We start from the raw sequence: 13568 nt of genomic DNA on the forward strand, positions 1-13568 counted from the left end.
GAAAGGGCCTCGTAGGGACACAGATGTTTTGTACACATCATGCCAGCCACTTTCCTGCATCTTGTATGCAATGTGTTGCACTAATTAACTCAGTCAATCAGACAGCTTATTAAGATGATCAGGACTTGTAATACCTCCCTGGAATAAGGAGAAAGTTGTGTGTCATTGTTTCAAGACCTATACGCAATAAAGAAGCAGCTGTAGTGTGTTCCCGGTCACTTTTCAAAGGCTACTTGTACAGATCATGGGGGAATTTGTGAGATATATGAGCTCTTGGTATACTGACAGCATGGTTAAGAACATGGCCAGGGCTGAGAGAAAATAAACATTATTTCTCTGTGGTTTACCTGACGTTTGACTTTGAGGGCTGAGATTTAGTGACACTTTTGCGCCAAACACTCCGTAGACACACGGCAGTAAATTATTTGAAGGTTGGGGGTATGCACAATCCTGCTGACAGAAAATATTAGGTGCTTTTTTTTCCTTGTGTATGCGAGTGTGTGAGCGAGAGACAAAAAGACACACAGAGCGAGAGAGAGAGAGAGACCATGTGAGTGTTATATTGCCTGTTGTAGCCATTTCACACCTCAACGGTGCCCTATTGAAACTCCTCCAATGGACAGGATGCCCATTAAATACATTTCATTTGTGTTTGCATCGTTTCATTGAGTTAATCCTAAATATTTATTAGATGCGAGCAGTAAAAAATCTGTTCGTTGGAAAGCTAGCCAGCAAGTTTGACACCGGGGACGGAGAAGGAGCAAGCCGGTTTTTCCACAGAGAGTTTCACCATCTGTGCTCTATACTTGCATGAGAATCAACACAGAGAAGATACTAACTCCCTGTGCAAAGACAAAACTCTTTAAACAAATGCATCTGCTCTCATTTCATTATGACAATAAAAAACCCTGAGAAAATATAGTTTTCAAGGAGAATAATAAGAAAAATAGAGAAAATAAAACATAAAGTAGAAACAACTGCGCAAACATTTGCTTAAAAAATATTCACCCTTTCGAAGCTGAGCAAACATTTGCCCATCAAATCGAGCTGTTTGCAGATTAAATTCTCAGTTAGGGTTGAGGGCAGTGATGAGAGGAAGAGAGAGGGAAACTATTTGTCATCGCTGGGTTACTCTGAGGTCTAGAGAGCAAGGCCTTTTATCACAGTTTGAGACACACACACATACCTGTACTGTCTCTCTGCTCATTCTTGACACTCTCACCCAGACACATACCTACACACACTGAGACAACACAGCTGGAGGAAAGGCGAAAGGTTACAGAAGTCTACAGAAATACAAGTAAACTGAAAGTGTCTGACGCAGGAGCTACAAACTCAAACAAAGTTGATTTTGTATCAGCTGGGTCTCAGGATCAGAGGAAACAACATCCACTTATATAGATGATGAAAAGGTCAAATTAAAAAAAATATAGACATTCTACAATGATGATGGTGGCAGAGCCTCAGTACTCTGCTTTGGGTGGCTTAATTGATGCAATGATGAATTCAGTTCGAGACTTTTTTTCTGCTGATGTGTCCTTGAGCAAGACACACAGAGCTTGACCTTTGACCTTGAGGAGGGGTGAGAGCAAGAACAGAATTTCCACATGGAGATCAGTAATCACATTATTTTGTGCTCAGAGAGAGCCACATTTCTAAATAAGTTTAATCTTCAATATAAAACCCCACAAATTGCTTTGTTTACATTCTGATTTAGCCAATAATTTAACTTCATTATTCAGCTGACGTCATTTAGTTGCTCTATACGATATCCAGAGCATTAATATAGCAGCAAACAATTATTTGCTATTTAAGATATAGAGGAGTAATGTCTACCTGAGCAGAGAATGAAGTCGCTCTCCCTCTGTGTGTGTTGTAATCCGAGCTTCTCCGTGCTTTGTTGACATAGCCGGGCCGGCCGTGCGTGTCTTTTAGTGCATGTTCATGCATCTGAGTGTGCTCCACTGGCTAGCTCACGGCCGCCGCTCTTCACTCCTCTCATACGGCGGTTACAGCTGATAACGCCGTCCCAACCGGCTCAGACGTCGCCATGTTGAGAGCCGTGCAGAGGCAATAGAAATGCTCCAAATCTCGCATTTAGCACCTTTAAATGTTGACTGTACCTTATTCTCAATTTATTGTTATTTAAGTTGATTTATGTAGAGCCTAAAACTTATTCACATGCGTTTAGAGTTCTGTGCCTTTATTACATTTGTAAATATTTACAGCTTTACTAAGTAAAAGTTGAAAAAACTCTCACCTTCTACTGAATAGCTTGTATCAATCAGCCATTCAGATACATGTGTAACCACAGGTTTAAGAAAAAGGGTTGAGGTAAAATGTGATTTACTTACCCAAAACTGCCTTCATGAACTTTGAGTAAATCACTTTCTGGCTGAGCCCCTCTCGCTCACTATTTCAATAATCTCAGGATCGACAAGTGTACCTACCCTCCGTAGCAATGTAAAAAGGCCCATGGAGCGTGATTGAAATTTGCTTTATTGCCTTATATGCAATTCCCATTTTGCGGCCAATCCAGTGTATTTATTGTTTGGCTGAGCTGAGGTATGCCTGCGTCAAGCTGTGGGGGAGATTACCTTTGCAAAAGTAGAAGAAAAAGAGAGAAATGGTAGAGAGGAGGGATGAGAGTGGCAGACAATCTTCAGGCACTATTACCCTAATACTCTACTTCTCCTACTCTCTTTCACTCTGTTTTTGTTCTTTCACTTGCTTTGTCCTTCTTCCCCCAACATTCATGCTTTAGTCCAGCTCCAATCAACCCCTCAACAGGGTATGTAGGCTAGATGTAGTGTGCTTTACCAGTATTAATGTTCTTCATGAAAGCACAGGTGTAAATGCACCCAAAATGCATTGAGGATGGATTGCGATCCGATTGGCCAAACCACCTCCGGAGGTGGTCAGGGATGCATTGTGAACTAGGGTTGGTGATATGTTAAAATTTTCCAACCGTGCAATTGCCAATATATTTGTGCAGGTGTATGCGTTTGTGTGTGTATGTGCGGTGCGAAAAAGCTGTTCTAGTGGCAGAGCATTGTAAAACACACTTCATTGAAACTCACAGAAACAAAATTAAACTCACGAAAGCCGTTTTGGTTAGTTAGTTAGTTAGTTAGTTAGTTAGTTAGTTAGTTAGTTAGTTAGAGAGATCACCGCCACCGCTCTGTCTGTGCTCAGCATCTCCTCTCCTCATCCCTCTGTGCGAGTGTAGTCGTACCTCAAAGTCATGTTAGCGGGCGCTCTCCCCCTAAATGGCGGTGTTTTGAGGCCGACGTGTAAGCGCATATTAAGCACCGCATCAATCTGTAGTTGTGATGAACAATATACATTTTTTTTGGTTATGATTTGGTTTGTTTTGATCATGGCACAAGAAAAAAATGGTTCTGATTCAAAATAAAACAGAGATGTCTTCGGAGTTACCGACTGACATATTACAGGAGGCAGACTGATGAAAAGTTGTTCATTCAGATTGACATTATCTAATAGGAAAAGTTCAAAAAGATGGTGTAGATTCTAGAGGAAAAGTCAAATAGTATAAAGCCTAGATAGAAAAGAACAAACAGACGCATTGAAGCCTTCAGCACATTACCAAACACCACAGGGGAAAAAAGAGACGGTGACATTCCCACTCATCCTGCCACACTTACCTTGAGCTTATTAGCCTATAAAATCATCATATTTGGTCCCTCTGTATTTGTTTGATTACATTTTCCTCCATGCCACTGAGAATATGTGAGATGTTATGTTACACCCTATTGATTACCTGTGTTAATTAAAATTTTAATTAAAGTTTTTTATGGTCCGCGTTTCACTTGTGATAATAGTACAGAGAGGAGACCCTCGCCTTCATAAATCTTATCTTTATTTGCGGCGGCCGGCCATCAACAAATACAACTGTGTACATAAAATTTTACTAACATTGATTTTGAAAATATTAATATTACTTTAAACAGTGGAGATGCATTATTCAATTTAGAACCGCAAAGCATAAAATCCCAGTGCTATAACTCAGTTAATGAACAGGAAAAGTCCATTACAAACCTATCAGTAGACGCATCATCTGAGCCACATAAGCGCCTGTGATAGAAGCAGAGTCATTTACTTTAAGCTGCACAGAAGACTCCTTTAATAACAGCAGGCGATGTATTGTGAAAGCAATATGAGCTCAGACGAATGGCTGATTTTTCCTGCGTCTCACGAATGCCGAGGACATTATAAAAACAATCCAGATTTCATTTCTGCCTTGTGTATTTATCACGTAGATCACCGTGTATCATTTCACGGGCATCATTTCACATGAAAAATACCCACAGTCAGTTGATGTAAGCATACGTGAAGGTTTAAGTGCAGCAGAAAAAAATGGATGTGCATTTCTTTCTTTAAATACTCGCCCTCTGTACTCTAATGGAGCTAATTCTGCTGCAGGGTAATTTGTTGATATAATAAATGAATAAGCATTTACCACATACAATTTGTTGGACAAACTGTTTCTTCAGATTCTGATGCAGCCATGTTTCCTTCTACTCTTTAATCACTATCACAAGACCAACAGTAGTGTGTCTGGAGGCTAATTATGTTTATTAAATAGCATGGACGCATGTTTAGTTTGTCTTGTCGGTGACGCGGTTACTGTCATTTCCGAGAGGATATTACTACGAAGCAGGAAATTAAATGACGAGTAAGGAGAAAAGAATGAAGTGCAAAAGAAATGTGATGACAGAGACGCATAATTGAGTGAGTAGTAAAAGCAAAGGGACAGACAGACAAGGCTCTGTACTGGCTCATCTGTACCCAGCAGTGTGTGTTAATTAGAGGAATGTGAGTTTTAAATGAAGTGCTGAGTAGCGTGGAGCGGTAATGAACAGAGATTGGCCTGGCACTGGGTAATATGCTGGAGGCCTTATGGTATTTATGACCCAGGGGGGCTGCTGCTTTATCCCTGTCCTCCTGGATTTCACCCAACCCCAACACATTACTCTCTTCCTTTACATCTTTTTCAATCTCTCAAGCCAACCCTTTCTTTATCTATCTCAAAACAGTAATTGTAAGTTTAATTTGACCAAAATGTGCAGTCTATGATCTGTCATTCATGTCCAACTGGTAACCAGTAAACCTTCAAAAATTCAACTTCAAATTACCAGCTTCATAAATAATGCAAATGTTTTTCTTTTCTCATCTTTTTTCTTCTCCTGTTGCACCAAGCTTCATAACACTTGGATTACTACACAAGGTCTTTGGCGGAATTTTGTAGATATTTTCAAATTTGGGAGCTCGAACAATGAGCTGACTTTTTTTTTTGGAGAAGGCTGAGAGGGAACTGTGCTGCATGGTGATCTTGCTGATTTGTTTGTCATAGAAAAAGAGAAAGCAAAAGGACATTTAAATAAGAATTTTGAATTTGCTTCCCATGTAAATCCACTGGCTTCAAGAATTTTCTCAAATCAATCAAAAGTTCCCCAATACTAGTTTTTCTTATCATACTATGTCTGGTCTTTGGGCACATGGGACTGCTATTTTTGCAATAGACTCAGTTATATTTTAGGAAAAACCCGTAGTCCCATGTGCCCAAATACTAGTAATAGTATGATAAGAAAATGACTGTATCTCTGAAACAACAAGGAGCATAATCAAGTATTTGTTGTCTATGAACTCATAACAAGATGAATATCAAAGATATGCAAACATATGCCGTGCAAAATTATATTTTATATGGAAAACATTTAATAAACAGTTAGTGTTTTCCTAATTTTTCAAAAGTCCTGAATTTGATTATTAATTAAAGTGTGATTTTTCATGTAATCTAAAAATGTCCAAGTTGTCCTGTTATATTATGATACTTGCCCAAACTATGCCCATAACAAATTTGAAGACTTTTGACCCATCAGAACAAATGTGCCATTTTTTTCTTATCATACTAAATATAGTCTTTTGGCACAAATGGGTAAAGATGAGAAGATTCTGGCGACCAATACAGGTTTAAAGGAGTTATTGAGACGGATGATTTTGGAGTCCAACCCCCCTCTCAGTTTTACCCCCCTCAAACCTCACCATGCTGTTCTCTTCCAGGTCAGGTTGTGAAAAGAGCCGTCCCGTTGGGAACGTCTTCCCAATGGGACGGCACCACGGGAGCATCGGTGTCCCCCCTGCCACCCTCTATTCCCACACAGGCCTGCCTGATGTGTCCCGGCATTGTTTTCCAGGAGGATCATTGGGATCATTGAGTGGCGTGTTGTTTTAAGGGCTAAGCTCTAACCGAATGGCTCCATTGTGTGAGCCATTCGGCCCTCGGCTGCTAACAGCCCAGGGGCAGTGCTAAACAAGATGGACTCATTTACAGGCTCTATGACAAGCTCAGTGGTGTCGGGCTAAAACAAGTCTTTGAATGGTTTGTTACTCAGTTACAGAACATCTTCAGTTTGAAATTCCCCTCTTCAGTCTCACGTTAGAGCCCAAGGCTCATTTCCATCCATTCGTGATAATATTAAAATTAATTTATTGTTTGTTTACTTTAGTGAAAGCTGGAGTTAATGTAGTACACTTCCCACTAATCATGGCACAACAGCTTTGCCTGTAATTTTGAGTTTCCTTGACCTGACACACCCCAAACAAACGAGCAAACATGTTGTACTCAAGTAATGCACCAGAATTTAACCCAGTGCGGGAAATTCTTTGTAGCGGTGTAGGAAAATACTAATACACATGAGTATGTTGTGCGATACTGTATTCATTATCCAAAACACTGTATAGATTTTTTATTAACCTCTTAAAGATCCGATCTGGCATCATGTGAAACTACAAAAACCTAAGGAATACAATGGTACCAACCATGCCATACTGGCTTGTCGTTAAGGAGGTTAAATAACGCTCCAAACTTATGCTAAATTTTGGCGAGGAAAAACTGGCTTGGTGATTGTCATAGCGATCCCTTGACCTCTGACCTCAAGATGAGTGAATGAAAATGGGTTCTATGGGTACCAACGAGTCTCTCCTTTACAGACATGCCCACTTTAAAAATCGCAATATATCGTAATATATTGAATCGTTACCCTTGAGTCATTATACGTATTGTATCGCCAGATTCTTACCAATACACAGACGTAATTTTTTGTTGTTTTGTACTTAAACATATCTGATTCAAAATAAAACAATGACTATGCGGTTAAAGTGCTGACTCAGCTTTGATTTGAGAAAATTGACATCCTCATTAGTGATCAGTGTAGAAGTTGCTATATTTTATTTTATACATACTCTCACCATCTTAAATTACCAAAAAGTACATTTGAAATTTAAGTAAACTTTAATTAGTTCATCATATTTAGTATTTTGTTGGAAAGCCTTTTGCAGGTAATGCTTTTCTGAAGTCTACATCCTCTCATCACATCAGCAATCTTCACTGGTGACACTCTGCCAGTCCTGTACTGCACCAATTGTCTTTTTCTGCCCTGCTTTATTTTCCTAAAATTGGGCTACTATTAATTGAAGGAGTGCCAGGCTGTCCACCCAATCTGAAGACCCTCAAATGCACTTTATCTGTACCCAGCGCTTAAATATACATTAAGTATATCCACACAAAAGTGTGAATTCCAGCAGAAATTCAAATGGACACTTTGCTCCATCCACTACATGGCATATATTCAACAGAAACACACACACACTGGGACATCACTTTTTTCACACACAAAAATGCACACACAGTCTCATATATAGGGACACATATCATAAATTCTCACTCACACACACGTACACTTTACATGAACTGTGTCTGATCAGCAATTCCTCTAGAGGTGAGTATTGACAGGTTTTGTTATTCATAGCATATTCAAGCTATTATATTTTCTCCTCTGCTGCCATAATGTTGCCAGTGTTGCGGAACACATTGGTAGCTATCATTCGCCAGGCTCTTTTTAAAAAACGTCTTGAGGCGTGACATTATTACCCATGAGCCATAAGGAGCCTATTCAATGACCAAACAGGGCTGGTTGTTCCTTTTATGGCTGCCACGCTCTCGGTGAGCGCCAGGGTTCAAAAGGGCATGGCCTCCCTGCCCTCGCGACGCACAGACACCATCTTTTTATACCTCCTTTAATCGAAACACCGTGTACTACATCACAGTTATGCTTTGGGCAAATTAAGGTCACTATATTGATTTCATATTTGTCATTATACGCCAGGCACTCGTATGCTCACAAATCGTCCTGTTTGCGTCGTCCCTGTAGACGTGTATCCCCCATCCTGCAGTATATCATCCTTCATAGAGCCATATTTGTGCAGGAAGTGCATTGTGTCTTCCTTTGTTTTGGTGTAGCAGAGCTTTTTTGGCTTGGGCGGGAGTCACTTTTCAAGGCTTCGTCCTTCCCAGGAGTCACTTAGTGCTATAAAGGAATCCAGTCGGGCGAGTGCTTTAAACATAGATTTGTTGTCTAGCATTTGTCAAAGGTCAACAGCAAACAAGCCCTTCGGTGCCCATTTAACTCTACCACTGAACTTGTTCTGTTTCTCTCGCAGCGATTTGTGATTAGGAAACATCTCCAACCGCTCTCGGCCACTCAGCTCAGCTCAAAAAACAGGTGATTCATAACGGGGCTAAAAGGTCACGTCAAGTGGCATGTTAGTATTTCACTTAAACTTTGATTAAAGATTTTTGGAAAAGATGTGAAAACGACTTAATATCAGTGTGGTCCTCCCTCTTCTACTTCTGCACCCAGGGTTCTATATTTCCTGCAGAAATCAATAAGGTGGGAACTGAAGAAACTATTTCTGCGCTCTCTCCGGGTGCAGCGCTCATTCATTCATCCTCAGCCTCTCTAATGGATCATGGGAGCTCGCAGGAGCATACAAAAACAGACAGAGCTCTCTTTACCCTCCCCGCTTCTCCTTCACAGGTTCTCCATAACAACACCGCCGGGTTACATAGACACAAAAAAAAAGTCTAAATGTTTTGATTGAATGTGCAATTCCCAGTAAAACTATTTTATTAAAAAATTGTTTTCGAGAGAACAGAGGAAACTTGAACATCAGATGGTATCGCTCAAATTTTCCTACAACCAATTTTTTTAGATAATGATATTTATTTCATGCACCCTGGTGCAACCGACACAGTTCAAGAGATACAATTAAATTCGGAAGAGAAACAAGTTTATTTCAGGTTTATGCAATCTGTTGTTGCATGCCATGGTTAAAATACTGCGGGAAACCCCTGGCAGAGGATCTAGCGCAGAGATGGAAGCGACAGTGTATTGGGGATATAATCAGTTAATTGTATCTATGCAGAACTGAATGGACTTGTTGTTTGATAGGATTTGTTACTGAGCAGCAAAAAGAAATTGAAGTGATAAAAACCCCCCTTTTCCAAATGTCTTGGCAGTGAATAGTTCCTCTATTCAGGAAGCTTTGTGTAAAAGATTTTAGACTATTACGTGTTTGTCCAAAGATAAAACACAATGTGCTATCGGCTGCAGAAAAACCGTTTGGAAGCGTCACCTTCAGACTACTGTATCCCACAGTGGAGCCTGCCATGTTTAACAGTGTGATATATCTCCCCGGTTAGAGGACTCATGTAATGGCAGCAATAAGGAGGCACTTAAAGGTCCTTAAGAGCAGCTGCCTGTCAGCACAGACAGAAAACACACATACAGAACAAGTAGTCACATTTACACTCGCTCTCATTTGGTAGCATGCCGTACATTGTCTCACGCACTCAGTATAGCGTGAGAACAACACATGCACAACCGCGTGAATACATGCATCAAAATAATCGCAGCACTGTAAAGCCTCTATGAAACGCTGAATTATTCTGCATGCATCGTGCATATTGCACACATGCAAGTTCTCACATTCGTCATGTCGTATTCAACACACAAAGGTCCAACCCCTGAGGCCTGGATAGGCTAAGTAGACCCTGTGGCCCTCTCAGGAGTAATAGAGCGATAGAAAAGAAGGGGGGGTATTACTCTCTTTCTTTCTCCCTCGCTTTCCCTCTCGCTGCTGCTTACTGTAGCTGACCGCTGAGAACAAATGCAGGTGGGGGGTGTTACAGGACAATTTGTTAGCCCCCTGTTTATTAACTGTAATATGAATGTAACTGTACGCACACTCAGGGGAGTTGGGCGCCAGCCACAATTACCGCTGACCCCAGTGTAATGGGAAACAAATTTGTAGGAATATCGCCGGCCATCCGTCTTTATTTACGCGCGGTAATGAGGTAGTGTGTTAAAGTACTGCGAGCCCATTCTGGAGGGAGGCTCGGCCGGGCCTTCAGGCAGGCAGATATAGACAGGAGGAAGAATGGGAAGACAGACAGACAGGCCAGAAGGACAATTAGCCAGGCAAGAAGAAAGAGGGAAAACTTAGACGGGCAAATGACAAATGTATGAAGGTAGATAAACTGGTGAAGATGAGGACAAACAGGCATGGAGGGAGGCAAGAAAATCAAAAATAGAGACAAACCCACAGCTAACGATAGTAACAGAGTAAATCTCCCACATTTTGAAACAATACAGAACCTTGAATTTAAAATTTGCAATAATGTGAAATTGTAAATACACAGTGAATTGTATTGAATTGTACATTGAGCTGATAGCATAGTCTGAAATGGATCAATCGTTCAGCAGCCCCACTGCCTCCTATTGATCCCACACCAGGAGATAAATGTGTTCTCCAAACCTCCAGCCTGCTTCCTCACGGACCCATGGAGCACTCTATTCTCAAGCTACATGTATTTATCCCTATTGTATTATGATTTTACAATTCCAGTTTGTTTTTTTAAAACTTTAATTATGCTTTTTTTACATGCCCATGAAAGATATTCAAAAACATTTGTCATTCTTGCCCTGATTGAAAAAAAGAAAAACAAATTTTTCTTCCAATTTCCATCAATCTGATTTGATTAAGGATGATTTAGATGTAAATATTGTCGCATAGCATATAAAAAACTATTATGGATTATCTATAATGCACTAACCTACATGTCAAACATTTAATTTATTTGTATGGATACATACGGAGCTAAAACAAGGTGGCAAACCTGAACAAAATAGAAAACCCCAGATGTAAAAAGCACACATTTAGGATAATAGTCCCATTCTGATAATCTACTTCCTTTAAATCAATTTCAACACCAACTTGTTATGAAACACCCACAAACCACCAAGGAATAAAAAATCCTCCCCATAAACACAAAGCCCTTTGTGAGTATGTCCCTGTAAATATATATCCTCCTCTCTCTGCACGCCCCACTGCTTTCTGAATAAGCGTCACTAAAGCAGCTTTCAGGAGGACATGTTCCTGTCAAAGATGCTAAACCATGCAAGTCGGAGCTCGGGTTCCCTGCATGAGTCCCCCTAAATGAGATGTCCGCGGGGATAATAGGACGGCCTGCTTGCAAGCTAGCGCTCTGTGTGGCTCTTTTCATGCCAATTAGGCTCTGTGATATAGTCACAGCAGATGCACCGCCAGCTCCAGGATACCCATCTGATCATCGGCCCGGTCGCACAACATGGGGGGGAGACAGAGACGGAGAAAGAAGGAAGCATTCTTTGCACAATGCGCGAATAGTTTGGGTGCGAGCACTTGTAAACAGGATTAAGAATTGTTGGATTACGATTCTAAATAACTTTAAAATACTCAGTTGTTATATAACATGCAATGATCACATAACATATACACAATTATGAACTTTAAATGTCAATATTTAGATATTAAACTCTGTCTGAAAATAGCTTCATAGGTTGACGTTTTTTTTTTTAGATGCAGTGTTTTAATCCCTGCCCCTTACATCTCTCTAGCTCCCTCTACTGTCTCCCCCACCTGCCCTCTAGGTGTTCAATGTGTCACTGAGAACATTAACCCGCAGACAAAACATAAAATGGTCTGTAATGGCCCTAATGAAGTGTGACAAGAGCACAGAGCCTACCCTGCCGACACACAGGGCCCCCAAAATTGGATTAGTGATTAACCATGTTGTCCCGCATTGAGTCAAATGGCTGTGGCGACACAAAAGTGCTCGGTGCCATAGTCTGCTGGCCGGCCCTGCTGGGAAGGGATGCCCCAGGAAGAGAGAGAGAGAGAGGGGTGGGAGAGAAAGAGGGTGAGAGATGCCGAGAGAAACAGGGGAAAGGATTGAACGAAAGAAGGGAGAGCAGCAAGGTAGTGGGGGGGGGGTGTCCCCGGGGCTCATAGCAGCGCCATGTCTGGAGGCCCCACTGTGCAGTGAAATGAGAAAGGCTCCGTGCACCTGAGCAAGCCCAGGAGAGGCCTGAGGCAGTGGGAGAGCCTGAGCAGGATCCTCCCCTCGCTGCTCCCCTCCTCCATCCTCCTCCAAGCTGCTCCTGACATATATCTTGCCGTGAGACAAGAGCGCCAGTGCAAATCAAACCCACCACCTATAAATTACCTCTTTCATTCTCCCTTTAGCTCTCTCTCTCTCTCTCTCTCCATCTCTCCACCCCCTTACGCCTGCCCCCAATTCCCCCTTTTTTTTTTGCCTGTTACCCCCTTGCATCTCCCTCCCTCCTTTTCCCCTCCCTGCCCGGCTCCCCTCAACGTGCGGCTTCCCATTGCAATATAAACTTGGCTGTCAGAGGGGCAGTTGCGATGTGGCAAACTTGCCATTGTAACGGACAGCTTGACAAATGCAGAGGGGTGGCAGAGCGTTGTGGTCCACATACTATACCTCCTCCCTGCTACCCTCGGTGCATTGAGGAGAGCAGAGGAGAGCGGTTGATGCAAGGAGAGGAAAAAGGAAAGGAGGAATGAGAGGAGAGGAGGTAGAGGGGGCGGCGGGGGCAGAGATAGAGAGAGTGACTTTCAGAGGGATAATGAGCCTTTGAACGATGGCTGAAATGTTGCCGTCAACCTGCCCTTCTGCTGCTGGGTAATTAGGTAATCAGTAAAGGCCTAATTATGGGATCAGGGTGCAGGGAAACAATTAGCAGAAAGTATTGCCACATAAAACGGAAATTTACGTTCTGCCAAAGCATGTTTAATTCCTGGATGTGCGTGTGCCGTCCTTCCTAAATAACCACATAAAAAGGACATTTCCCTCGCCTCCTACCTGCCAAGTGAAAAGGTTAATTTTGATGACCCAGTCGGCATTTGTGAATAAATACGGGGAATTTTGTGGGTATATGATTAAATCCGGTTTTGAAAATAATTGTGGCATTTCCTATTTAAAAGCATATAATTATTGTGTTAAATATCTTTTCAAAAGTCTGCCTTTGTGTGTAAGTGTGAGCGCGTGTGTGCAGGACAATCATGGGTTTGTACTGTGCAAATAGATGTATTGTTAAGTAGCCTCATTGGTTTGGTAAGTGATTGCAATTAAATTGTGTTGCAGGGCCCCCCTCTGACACAGCAGCCCTGTGTGCGCTAGAATTTGGTTAAAGGATGGAGGGCTTTGCAAAGACAGAAGGCAGGGAGAGGAAAATGTGGAGGAAAAAAAAAAGGATCACTCAATGCACTCAACAATGCACTGGCAGCCCATACAAACATAAAAAGGGAGAGGAAGAAAGAGAGAGCGCAAGAGAGAAAATTGAGCTTAACAGCCTGATTCT

This window comes from Sebastes fasciatus, chromosome 5, assembly GCF_043250625.1.
Source record: "Sebastes fasciatus isolate fSebFas1 chromosome 5, fSebFas1.pri, whole genome shotgun sequence".
Lineage (NCBI taxonomy): Eukaryota > Metazoa > Chordata > Actinopteri > Perciformes > Sebastidae > Sebastes > Sebastes fasciatus.